We start from the raw sequence: 12,036 nt of genomic DNA on the forward strand, positions 1-12,036 counted from the left end.
AGGCATCGCAGTTATTCACGCCCGCCAGTACTTTGGCCATAAGGCGCTGGAAAGTAGCGGGTGCATTGCGCAACCCAAACGGCATAACCGTGTACTGGAGAAAATGATCCGGTGTGACAAAAGCAGATATTTCAGAGGCTCTGGGAGTTAAAGGTACTTGCCAGTAACCTTTTAACAGATCAAGTTTGGTTACAAACGATGCCGATCCCACTCTATCAATACAATCTTCCATTCTAGGAAGAGGAAATGAATCAGGTTTGGTAACAGCGTTAACTTTCCTGTAATCATTACAAAACCGAGGAGTGTTGTCAGGTTTTGGTACTAGCACACACGGTGAACTCCATGCGCTGGCGCTCGGAAGGCTAAACCGTGTTCTAAGAGATAGTCAACTTCCTTCTGCATTATCGCTCTTTTCACTGGGTTCACTCGATAAGCATGCTGCTTAATCGGTTTATGTCCTTCCACGTCAATGTCGTGGCACAGGACAGCAGTTTGACGAGGATGGTCAGAAAAGAGTGATAAATTATCCTCTATCAGATCAGTGATGTCAGCCCGAGTGGGCTCAGATAGGTGGGCTAAGTATGTGTCTAAATCATTTAGGATCTCCGAATTTTTCAACCGGCCGCTACCCAGCGCTTCACTTTTCTGGAGCAGCTCCTCGAGTAATACGATTTTAACATATTAATATGACAAACCCTAGACTTTCTCCGGCGGTCTGGGGTCTGGATCACATAATTGTTGTCACTGAGTTTCTGTTCCACCACATATGGGCCAGCGAACTGAGCTAATAAACTGGACCCTACCACAGGCAGCAACACCAACACTTTGTCTCCCGGCTGAAAACTTCTACGAACAGCCTTTTTATCATAACGAGCTTTCATTTTTGCCTGCGTATGTGACAGATTTTCTCGAGCTAACTGACATGCAAGGTGAAGCTTTTCCCGAAGTCCGCTAACATAATCCAGTACATTATGCTGGGTTTCAGAAGCTTCTGACAACCACTTCTCCTTCGGAAGGCGGAGGGGACCGCGGACCACGTGTCCAAACACCAGATCCATCGGACTGAATCCCAAGGATTCCTGAGTGGTCTCTCTGACGGCAAACAACAATAACGGCAGACCCTCATCCCATTCTCTATCCGACTCTGCGCAGAACTTGCGCAGCATAGCTTTGAGGGTTTGATGGAATCTCTCCAGAGCACCTTGACTTTGTGGTATGGGTGGTATGGACTGGATTTTACATGTTTTATGTGCAACTCCTCCACAACCTGTGCAAACACTTTTGAAGTAAAATTCGTTCCTTGGTCTGTTTGAATAACCTTTGGAAGCCCGAAAGTAGAGAAAAACTTAAGTAGTGCTTTTATCACCGGTTTTGCTTTCAGCGTGCGTAGTGGAATTGCCTCCGGGTACCTTGTTGCTGAACACATTATTGTAAGTATGTATTGGTGTCCGGATTTCGTTTTTGGCAGGGGACCCACACAATCCAATATTACTTTTTCAAACGGCTCACCTATTACTGGAATAGGATGTAACGGAGCAGGTGGGATGGGTCTGTTAGGTTTCCCCGCCATCTGACATGTGGTACAGGTACGGCAATATGCCACCACATCGGCTTTCAACCCTGGCCAAAAGAAGTTGCGCAACACCCGATGATAAGTTTTGTTCACCCCAAGATGTCCAGCCATGCTGGCATCATGCGCTAAGCTAAGCACCTGCCCTCGATGTGGCTTCGGCACCACCACCTGCGTAGCACCAGGCAAACCACACCGGTCAGGGGACCACCTCCTCATAAGAACTCCATCTTGCACAAAATAAGAAGTGGGAGATTCACTTCCTGCACTCTTAGCTGCAGATAGAAAACAGGGAGCCAGTGATGAGTCATTCTGCTGAGCGGTTGTCAAAGCATCCCTATTCAATTTCTCATCCAGCTCTGGCATCAGTTTTGTCACATCATTGCCGCTTTTTATTCTGCCACTCTCACGGCTGGGAGATTTTCTTTCGTCTAGCGTCGCCATAAACGTGTCAGCAACATCCACAACATCATCAAATTTGCGCGACTGCGCACGAGTAATAGCACAAACAGGAAACACACTTGATAAAGGGGTGGCAGCATCAGTAACAGAAGGAACAGGCGTTTCCACCACTTCAGGCGGTGGAAAAACTGTCCCACCAGCCAAGTCATTTCCCAGAATAAACGAAACCCCTTTAATAGGCAACTGGGAACTCACCGCAACTTTAACATTCCCCGTTTTCACGGGCGAATGCAAATGCACCTTGTGTAGCGGTGCCCGAAGAACGCTCATCTTAATTCCCCAAACCAACACATCTGAATCACAAGTAGTTTTATCTGACAATGGCAGTACACTATCCAACATAAACGACTGATGCGCACCTGTGTCCCGAAGAATAGTAACAGGCACTTTATCCCTCTCTTCTCCCGTCACAGAAACAAAGCCTTTGGTGATAAATGGTTTAAAACGTGGCTCTATTTCCACATCCGCATGGTGCAAATCACAGGTGAGAGTGGAATGTGATTTAGGCAAAGGGACAACTTTGATGAGACCTACGCCCGCTGGATTTTTAGAGCCTTTGCGCTGCTCTTTCCTCCGGAGCGCAGGACAGACAGCGATCAGATGTCCGGGTTCGCGACAATAAAAACAGTCGCGATTAACACCATCCTCCTGTCTATCTTTCAGTCCTATCTTTGGTGACTTTATTTTCCTTTCCTGTCCCACCTTGATATTCTGTGAGACAGCGGCTGAAAATATAGTTTTGTGGGTGAGAGTAAACTCATCAGCCATCACTGCCGCTTTAGCAAGTGAGGTCACCTTTTGCTCATTCAGATAAATGACTACTTGGTCCGGCAAACATTTTTTGAATTCCTCTAACAAAAGAAGCTCTTTCAGCCCCTCGAGATCCTTTATTTTACTGGCCTGCAACCATCGTTCAAACAAGCGACTCTTTTCACGGGCAAACTCCACAAATGTCTGATTGGCGGTTTTTTCACACTTCCTAAATTTTTGACGGTAGGCTTCTGGGACGAGCTCATATGCCTGCAACACAGTCTTCTTCATGATGTCATAATCCAGGCTATCTTCAATTGATAAACTGGTACACACCTCCTGGGCTTTGCCAACCAGTTTGCATTGCAACAGCAGCGGCCAAAATTCCTTCGGCCAGCTTAACGCGGCCGCTATACGCTCAAAAGCCTTAAAATAGGAATCCACTTCGGCCTCACGAAACGGGGGAACCAGTTTAACGTGCCTAGTGATGTCAAAACCTGTTGGGACCGCGGTGGACGTACTAGGATGACTAGAGGCAGATGTGGAGGGCTTTCGCTCCAGCTCCAAAGCTCTGACACGGAGGTGCATTGCTTGTACCTCAAGCTCTTTAGCACGGGTTTCCACCTCCCTTATACGGAGGGTCAAACGGAGATCCTCCGTAGACCGCCCCGCCAGGGGTTCCCCGGCCGTACCAGACCCAGCTGCTTCAGTCTTTGCCCCAGCAGCATCAGAGTCCGCCTCGGCTGCATCAGAGTCCGCCTCGGCTGGTAGCACGTTAACAGGCCCTTTGGCATCCGGCCCCGGCTCAGCCTCCGGAGCCACCTTCACACCCCCGCCATCAGGCTGCTCTACAGCTGCCTTCGGGGCAGGAAGGATGCCTCGCTCCACCAGCTCTGCACACAAAGCGTCCCTAACCTCCGCTTTGCGGGCACCATAGCACACTTGAACATCATAACAACTAGCAATGATAAGCAAATCCGCTTTCCTGCACTTCACTATTTTATCCCACGAAGGCGATGTAACAAAATCATCCAAAGAAAAATCCATAATCCCACACACCACTACCCCACACCAAGAAAACCGCCAAACAGACCAAAACACACAAAAACCACAGAAAAAGGCAGAGGACGAGCCCCCAATTCATGTTACGACCCGTCTAGGGCCAGGCCATAACATGAGCGAGGCACTCGCTTCCCCCTCAAGACCCAAGCAGTCACACGAAACAAATCCGTTAGATATGAGGTGATTTATTTACAATGTGAATAAAGAGAACCAAAACGGGAGTGTCAACACTTCAGAGTGAGCCAAGGCCAAAACAATAAACAAAACAAACCTACACAAATCCTGCACCCCTGACCTTACCAAAACAAAGTCAAAAATAAAGACAGAGTCTAACCTCCTTAACTAACTCAAAACAGGAGAAAACGGGTGGTCAAAAGAAACGGCAGCTCACCCCTACCCACTCCACTTCCACAATTTTCAAGCGTATACTGCAGCCAGCGGCTACCACAGGACTACTGCTGGGTGATGAGGAGAAACGCGAGGACCTCTCCCGCTGTAGCGCTCCAGCCTCCTTTTAATGGGTGGGTCCTCCAGCTGGATCCAATCACGCCGGGGCAGTATGTCCACGCACCAATCGGAACAGGGCCCTGGCACAGCTAAATTAACATAGGAAAAAAACACAACACCTGCACAAACAAACACATGGACATACAAGTTCGTAACACTAGTCACATGTCAAAAGCTGACTTGTGTCAAAAAAAAAAGTCTGCACCTGCATGTCTGCTGAGGATGAACTGCTGTATGTCGATGTACAAATATTTACAGTAAATTGAATGAATTACATCTGGGCAAAACTTTTTCAAGATACGTTTCGATTCACTACAGGAATTTAAGCCTTACAGAAGGATTTCCTTATACATTTCATATTGTTTTTAAATTGGTCACTAATCTGTCAGATTAGTCAGATTTTTCAGTTCCACAGGCAATTCTTTCCCATGATAAAAACACCCCATTGATTAAAAACTGAGAAGGTTTTGTATCCATGGTCCTAGAGTCAGATATACAGTGGGATGCAAAAGTTTGGGCCACCTTGTTAATAGTCATTATTTTCCTGTATAAATCATTGGTTGTTACAATAAAAAATGTCAGTTAAATATATCATATAGGAGACACACACAGTGATATTTGAGGAGTGAAATAAGTTTATTGGATTTACAGAACATCTCTAGTTCATTCAGGTTTGATGGCTTCCGAGCATGGACAGCTCTCTTTAACTCACACCACAGATTTTCAATAATATTCAGGTCTGGACTGAGATGGCCGTTCCAGAACGTTGTACTTGTTCCTCTGCATGAATGCCTTAGTGGATTTTGAGCAGTGTTTCAGGTCGTTGTCTTGTTGAAAGGTCCAGCCCCGGTGCAGCTTCAGCTTTGTCACTGATTCCTGGACATTGGTCTCCAGAATCTGCTGATACTGAGTGGAATCCATGTGTCCCTCAACTTTGACAAGATTCCCAGTCCCTGCACTGGCCACACAGCCCCACAGCATGATGGAACCACCACCATATTTTACTGTAGGTAGCAGGTGTTTTTCTTTTTCCTCCATGCATAACGCCCCTTGTTATGCCCAAATAACTCAATTTTAGTTTCATCAGTCCACAGCACCTTATTCCAGAATGAAGCTGGTTTGTCCAAATGTGCTTTAGCAAACCTCAAGCAGCTCTGTTTGTGCTGTGGGCGGAGAAAAGGCTTCCTCTGCATCACTCTCGCGTACAGCATCTCCTTGTGTAAAGTGCGCCGAATGGTTGAACGATGCACAGTGACTCCATCTGCTGCAAGATGATGTTGCAGGTCTTTGGTGCTGGTCTGTGGGTCGACTCTGACTGTTCTCACCATCCGTCGCTTCTGTCTATCTGAGATTTTTCTTGGTCTGTCACTTTGAGCCTTAACTTGAACTGAGCCTGTGGTCTTCCATGTTCTCAATATGTTCCCAACTGTGGAAACAGACAGCTTACATCTCTGAGACATCTTTCTGTATCCTTCCCCTAAACCATGATGGTGAACAATCTTTGTCTTCAGGTCATTTGAGAGTTGTTTTGAGACCCATGTTGCTGCTCTTCAGAGAAAATTAAAAGAGGAGGGAAACTTAAATTGACCCCCTTAAATACTCTTTCTCATTATTGGATTCACCTGTGTATGTAGGTCAGGGGTCACTGAGCTTACTAAGCCAATTTGAGTTCCAATAATTAGTTCTACAGGTTTTGGAATCAATAAAATGACAACAGTGCCCAAATTTATGCACCTGCCTGATTTTGTTTAAACAATTCTTGCACACTTTCTGTAAATCCAATGAACTTCATTTCACTCCTCAAATATCACTGTGTGTGTCTCCTATATGATATATTTAACTGACAATTTTTATTGTAACAGCCAACGATTTATACAGGAAAATAATGACTATTAACAAGGTGGCCCAAACTTTTGCATCCCACTGTACATGCAGTCGGGGCATATTCTCACTTTTCATGCATACTTCACTTGGCTAAAAGACTGTTTATCAACTACAATTAATACAATTTTTAGTTGGACTAAAGCAGAAAAACAACAATTTTTGGTTGCTGTTGTTTCTTTAGGAAATATCAAACATTTGTTAAATACAATAAGAGAGAAACACTGTTGTGTGTTGTGTTGGCAGCGAGCTTTTTAAAAGCAGCCTGCAAACTAAAACGAACCACAACACCCATGTAACACATTATTTTCTGACACTCTCATTAACTGATGACTGACTAGATAAATCATTAATCATCATTGCCTGAAATGGCAATGAGATACTGCTAAGATGTATTCTTTACATTAATGAAGAACATTTCACCCATGGACCCCAACAAAGAGCACATTTTATTTCAATTCAATTCAATTCAATTTATACAGCACCAAATCACAACAGTCGCCTCACAATAATACATACAGAGAAAAACCCAACAATCACATGACCCCCTATGAGCACTTTGGCGACAGTGGGAAGGAAAAACTGGTCTTTAGCCAGAAAGTGATGTTTCTCAAACCTTTCTGTCGAATTCTCACAAATTGTTCACTACACACACAAATCTGGCATTCATCAGTATTTGGTTAGCTGAATTCAAGAGCAATGCAAACAAATTAAGTGCTTTACTCCACGCAGTACATGCAAATGTTGAAAGCCCCGATGTCTTAGAAAATGGAAACCGCATTTTTAAACATTTAAAAAAAAACGTATATTTCATTCACTGCTTACATTTTTCTAAGATACCAACAAAAATACCCAAAGTGTTAAATAAGAATATGGAATTAGGAATAAACTCAAAGAACATAAAATGTAGTAGTACACTTAATTTATCCTTACAAATCGTCATGGCAACACAAACTTTTTTTGAAACACTTGATAGCATCAAATTTAGAACAAAGATACAAAGAAACTTTGCACTTTCTTCGTTTCAACATTTCAGTGCTATTGTTACAATATACTGAGAAAATGTGTGTTTAAGGAGTTGGATCCTTCTGTGTTTGTGTTTTCAGCTGGGCAGGCTGTGATTTGTCCGTATTAGGCTGTCGTCAGTGCATCAGTTGAGTTTGTTGGGTCTGTAGCGGCCCATCGTTTCTCTCTCCATTTGCCTTCGCCGATCTCTATGATAAGGCTCACAGTGCAGTTTACCATGCTGAATTTCTCCAAAACGGAACTGGGAAATTTTGATTTGAGGTCAGGGGTTTTAGTTTCCCTTTTCATGAATATTAGGATATCATTGTTTCTATATTATAGGTAAAACGGCTGACATCCCCCCTTTTGTTTAAAGTTCAAGTTTGAGAGTTTAAAGTAGTTTGTCCACCAGAGGGCACTCTGCAGCTTCCCTGTTGGCAACGCACCTGTTTGGACTACAAATACAACAACCAGCTGATCGGAGCAGAGTCGGGCACAGCATAAAGGAGTAATCCAAGACTCGACATTGACATTGTCGTATTGTCTTAACAAGGACCCATAAATAACTACGCATAACAAATTCTATGGAAATTTTATGCATCTGAAAGAAAAATTAAACTGATATCTCCAGACACACTGCACATTTGAATTAACCAGTCGGGGCATTGAGATGACTGTTGCATCCCAAAATCTTAGAGTAGACATGCAGTTATACAAAAATAATGGAAAGTCATCAGAGGCCACAGATGTTACAGTCTTTATTGCATTAGTTCCATTTCAACTGTCTGTAAAAAATAAAACACGAGGAGGCCAGAGGCCGGTTTACAGACAGATGATACATTACACAACATGAATAATAATAGATGAATGGCGTGGATAGAAAATAAACCACATCTGAGAGAGGTATTCTCTATCATGAGCGCCTTTAGTGTAAATGGTAGTGTTTGATGCTCACATCTGCAGAGGGACGTGATCCGATTCTACCTGGCAAGCAGGACAAAAGCAGCATTAGAGGAAAACAATCTGCTGCAGTTTGATATAGTGTCGACTGGCCAGATGCTCGTTAGGGTTCATATGTGTGTGTGATGTATGGGTAATGGAGAACGTCGGACGTCTGCAGGGGGCTGAGCTCAGTGGATTCAGCACAACTCTGCAGTGAAACAGATCGTCGCACGAGGGCTCGATTTCTCAACACATTGCCTCAGCAGGGTCACCACTGAATTCCAAATGTTAGCAGATGCTGAAAAGTGATCTGTCTTCACTGCCTGTGTTTTACATTATTTATATTATCTGAGTAATTTAAAGTAATTTGTACTCCTAGCATATGCTGTCAGGCTTTTGTGTGTGGGTATCTGTGGGTGGTGCTGGGGGTTTACTGCCACTGCCAGCAGTTACAACCCGGAGAAAGTTTGTGTCTAAATGAAATAAATAAGACTACTTTGTTTATGTGTTTTGTTTTGGCCAAACCAAAAATTAATTCAAAAGATGCTGAGTTTAAAATAAAAATATTTTTTAACATCACTTTTGATTTTTTTTTTTTAATTAAAATCACTCATTTTCAAAAACTTTCAAACTCTAAAGCAGGGGTGTCAAACTCAAATACACAGTGGGCCAAAATTCAAACCTGGAACAAAGTCGCAGGCTAACGTTAATATTTATTGAAATATATTTATTCCTCCAGATATAAGAATTAATCTTTTCTTATGGACTCAAACACGTTTTGCTGAAAAACTGAATATGGAACAAGCAAAGCTTAATAATTCAATTCAATTTTATTTATATAGCGCCAAATCACAACATAAGTCGCCTCAAGGCGCTTCATAGATACAGAGAAAAACCCAACAATCATATCACCCCCTATGAGCAAGCACTTTGGCAACAGTGGGAAGGAAAAACTCCCTTTTAACAGGAAGAAACCTCGGCCGAACTAGGCTCAGGGAGGGGCGGGGCCATCTGCTGCGACCGGTTGTGGTGAGAGAAGGAAGACAGGATAAAGACATGCTGTGGAAGAGAGACAGAGGTTAATAACAGATATGATTCAATGCAGAGAGGTCTGTTAATACATAGTGAGCGAGAAAGGTGACTGGAAAGGAAAAACTCAGTGCATCATGGGAATCCCCGGCAGCCTACATCTATTGCAGCATAACTAAGGGAGGATTCAGGGTCACCTGGTCCAGCCCTAACTATATGCTTTAGCAAAAAGGAAAGTTTGAAGCCTAATCTTGAAAGTAGAGATAGTGTCTGTCTCCTGAATCCAAACTGGAAGCTGGTTCCACAGAAGAGGGGCCTGAAAACTGAAGGCTCTGCCTCCCATTCTACTTTTAAATACTCTAGGAACAACAAGTAGGCCTGCAGAGCGAGAGCGAAGTGCTCTAATAGGGTGATATGGTACTACACGGTCATTAAGATAAGATGGGGCCTGATTATTTAAGACCTTGTATGTGAGGAGCAGGATTTTGAATTCAATTCTGGATTTAACAGGAAGCCAATGAAGGGAAGCCAAAACAGGAGAAATCTCTCTCTTTCTAGTCCCTGTCAGCACTCTTGCTGCAGCATTTTGGATTAGCTGAAGGCTTTTCAGCGAGTTTTTTGGACATCCTGATAATAATGAATTACAGTCGTCCAGCCTGGAAGTAATAAATGCATGAACTAGTTTTTCAGCGTCACTCTGAGACAGGATATTTCTAATTTTAGAGATGTTGCGCAAATGGAAGAAAGTAGTCTTACATATTTGTTTAATATTTGCATTGAAGGACATGTCCTGGTCAAAAATGACTCCAAGGTTCCTCACAGCGTTACTGGAGGCCAAGGTAATGCCATCCAGAGTAAGAATCTGGTTAGATACCATATTTCTAAGATTTTCAGGGCCGAGTACAATAACCTCAGTTTTATCTGAATTAAGAAGCAGAAAGTTAGCGGCCATCCAGGTCTTTATGTCTTTAAGACATTCCTGCAGTTTAACTAATTGGTGTGTGTTATCTGGCTTCATAGACAGATAGAGCTGGGTGTCATCTGCATAGCAGTGAAAATGTATGCTATGTCTTCTAATGATACTGCCTAAGGGAAGCATGTATAATGTAAACAGAATTGGTCCTAGCACTGAACCCTGTGGAACTCCATAATTAACCTCAGTGTGTGAAGAGGACTCTCCATTTGTCCCATATGTGTTTACCTTTTTTTGCACATTGTACACATTATTCTGTTTCAATAATAATAATAATAATAATAATAATAATAATAATAATAATAGATAATAGATTTATATAGCGCTTTTCAAGGCACCCAAAGCGCTTTCTTGATATTAAGTGATATTACGTTCTGTATCGAGGCTTCAAAGCTTGTGTCGAGTAATTGAGGGGGCGTTTCCGCGATGTGCGTATCGAGGCTTGCTTCATTTATGGGAGGAGCTGAAAATGATGACGTCCGAAGCCTCGCTGCCCGGCTGTACCACGTGACTGGTTCATGAAGTGGTTCGAACTTTGCCGTGAGATATGACAGTGATATAAACCTCTCAGACTCCATTCAAAGATGTACGTGTTTGATGGAGAGTTGCGGTTTATGAGAGTGAGGAGAGAAAGTCAGGAGAGAATGGAGCCAGCTAATGCTGGGCTACACTGTGTGTGATATTTATATTTGTGCTTTGTCTTTATTGTCTTTCCTCAGGAGAACAATCTCCAATAGATGAAGACCTGGTTAGCATGGTGATTGAGGACTCACAGCCATTTAGCATTGTGGAGGACAAAGGATTTAAAAGATTTGTTAAATCATTAAATCCTAGCTATGTTCTCCCCACTAAAAAGGTCAAAAGCAGTGAAAATTTAGTTTTTACAGAATAAAATGTGAACAGGCAGGACTGAGGCCTCAGTGTGTAGCTGTCCATACCTCAACGTTACAAAAAGCACAACCACTGTCCACACCCCAACCACACCTCACAGTAAATGATCATTTCCATTTTAAGCATTTCCAAATAATCATTTTCCACACTGCCAGTATAAATATACACAGTATACTGCCATCACGACAATATACATGTTTTACACACTCCTTTTGTTGTTGACATTTACAGGCTGTGTGCAAAAGGCCACACTCTTCAAATTCATTGTAGGTGTTGTGTCCTGCTAGAGCGAATGAAGCTTCAAGACGCTTTGGGCTGGAGTGAGCCAATTGGATGAAAAGCTTCAGTGCTTCATGAAGCTTCATCTGCCCATCACTACTTTACAATGCCACTATTCATTCACACACTGTGTATTTGCTATGATTTGCTATTTGTCAAGTAACATTGCTTCACTCACTATTCCGGGTTTGTTTGTGTAAGCGTTTTGTTGCCGGCAAATCAAACATTCTGCAAATTAAGCTAAATACTCAGTTACATGTTTCTTTATATTTTATTATGTTACAGATTAAGTCATTTGTTCATACTTACTTTGTTTGTCTTTTCAGTCTTCATGAGGGTCAGGTGTGGGGAAACACCCGCCTGGCATTTCCTCATTTTAAAGTCCTGATGATGTCATGTGGGACATCATCAGGTCAAACCAAGTGGAGGGGTTTCTTTTTCCATAGAGATGCTTCCTTTTGTTTGTGTTAAGGTTTAAAGGGATTTGTTGAATGATTTTCCTTTTGTTAATGCTGCCATTTAGTTGTGTAAATGTGCATATTAGAAGTGTGTAGAGGTTTTGTGTTTTTAGATCATCTGTGTAGAATTTTAGATCCCTCAGTTGAGTGAGTGGTACTGGCTGGGCAAAAGGAGGGAAATTGATGGCCCTATTTAAAGCCAGTCTCTACCAGATGCAGGAGAGAAA

Source organism: Simochromis diagramma, unplaced genomic scaffold, assembly GCF_900408965.1.
Source record: "Simochromis diagramma unplaced genomic scaffold, fSimDia1.1 OVJJ01000131.1, whole genome shotgun sequence".
NCBI classification, from domain to species: Eukaryota; Metazoa; Chordata; class Actinopteri; order Cichliformes; family Cichlidae; genus Simochromis; species Simochromis diagramma.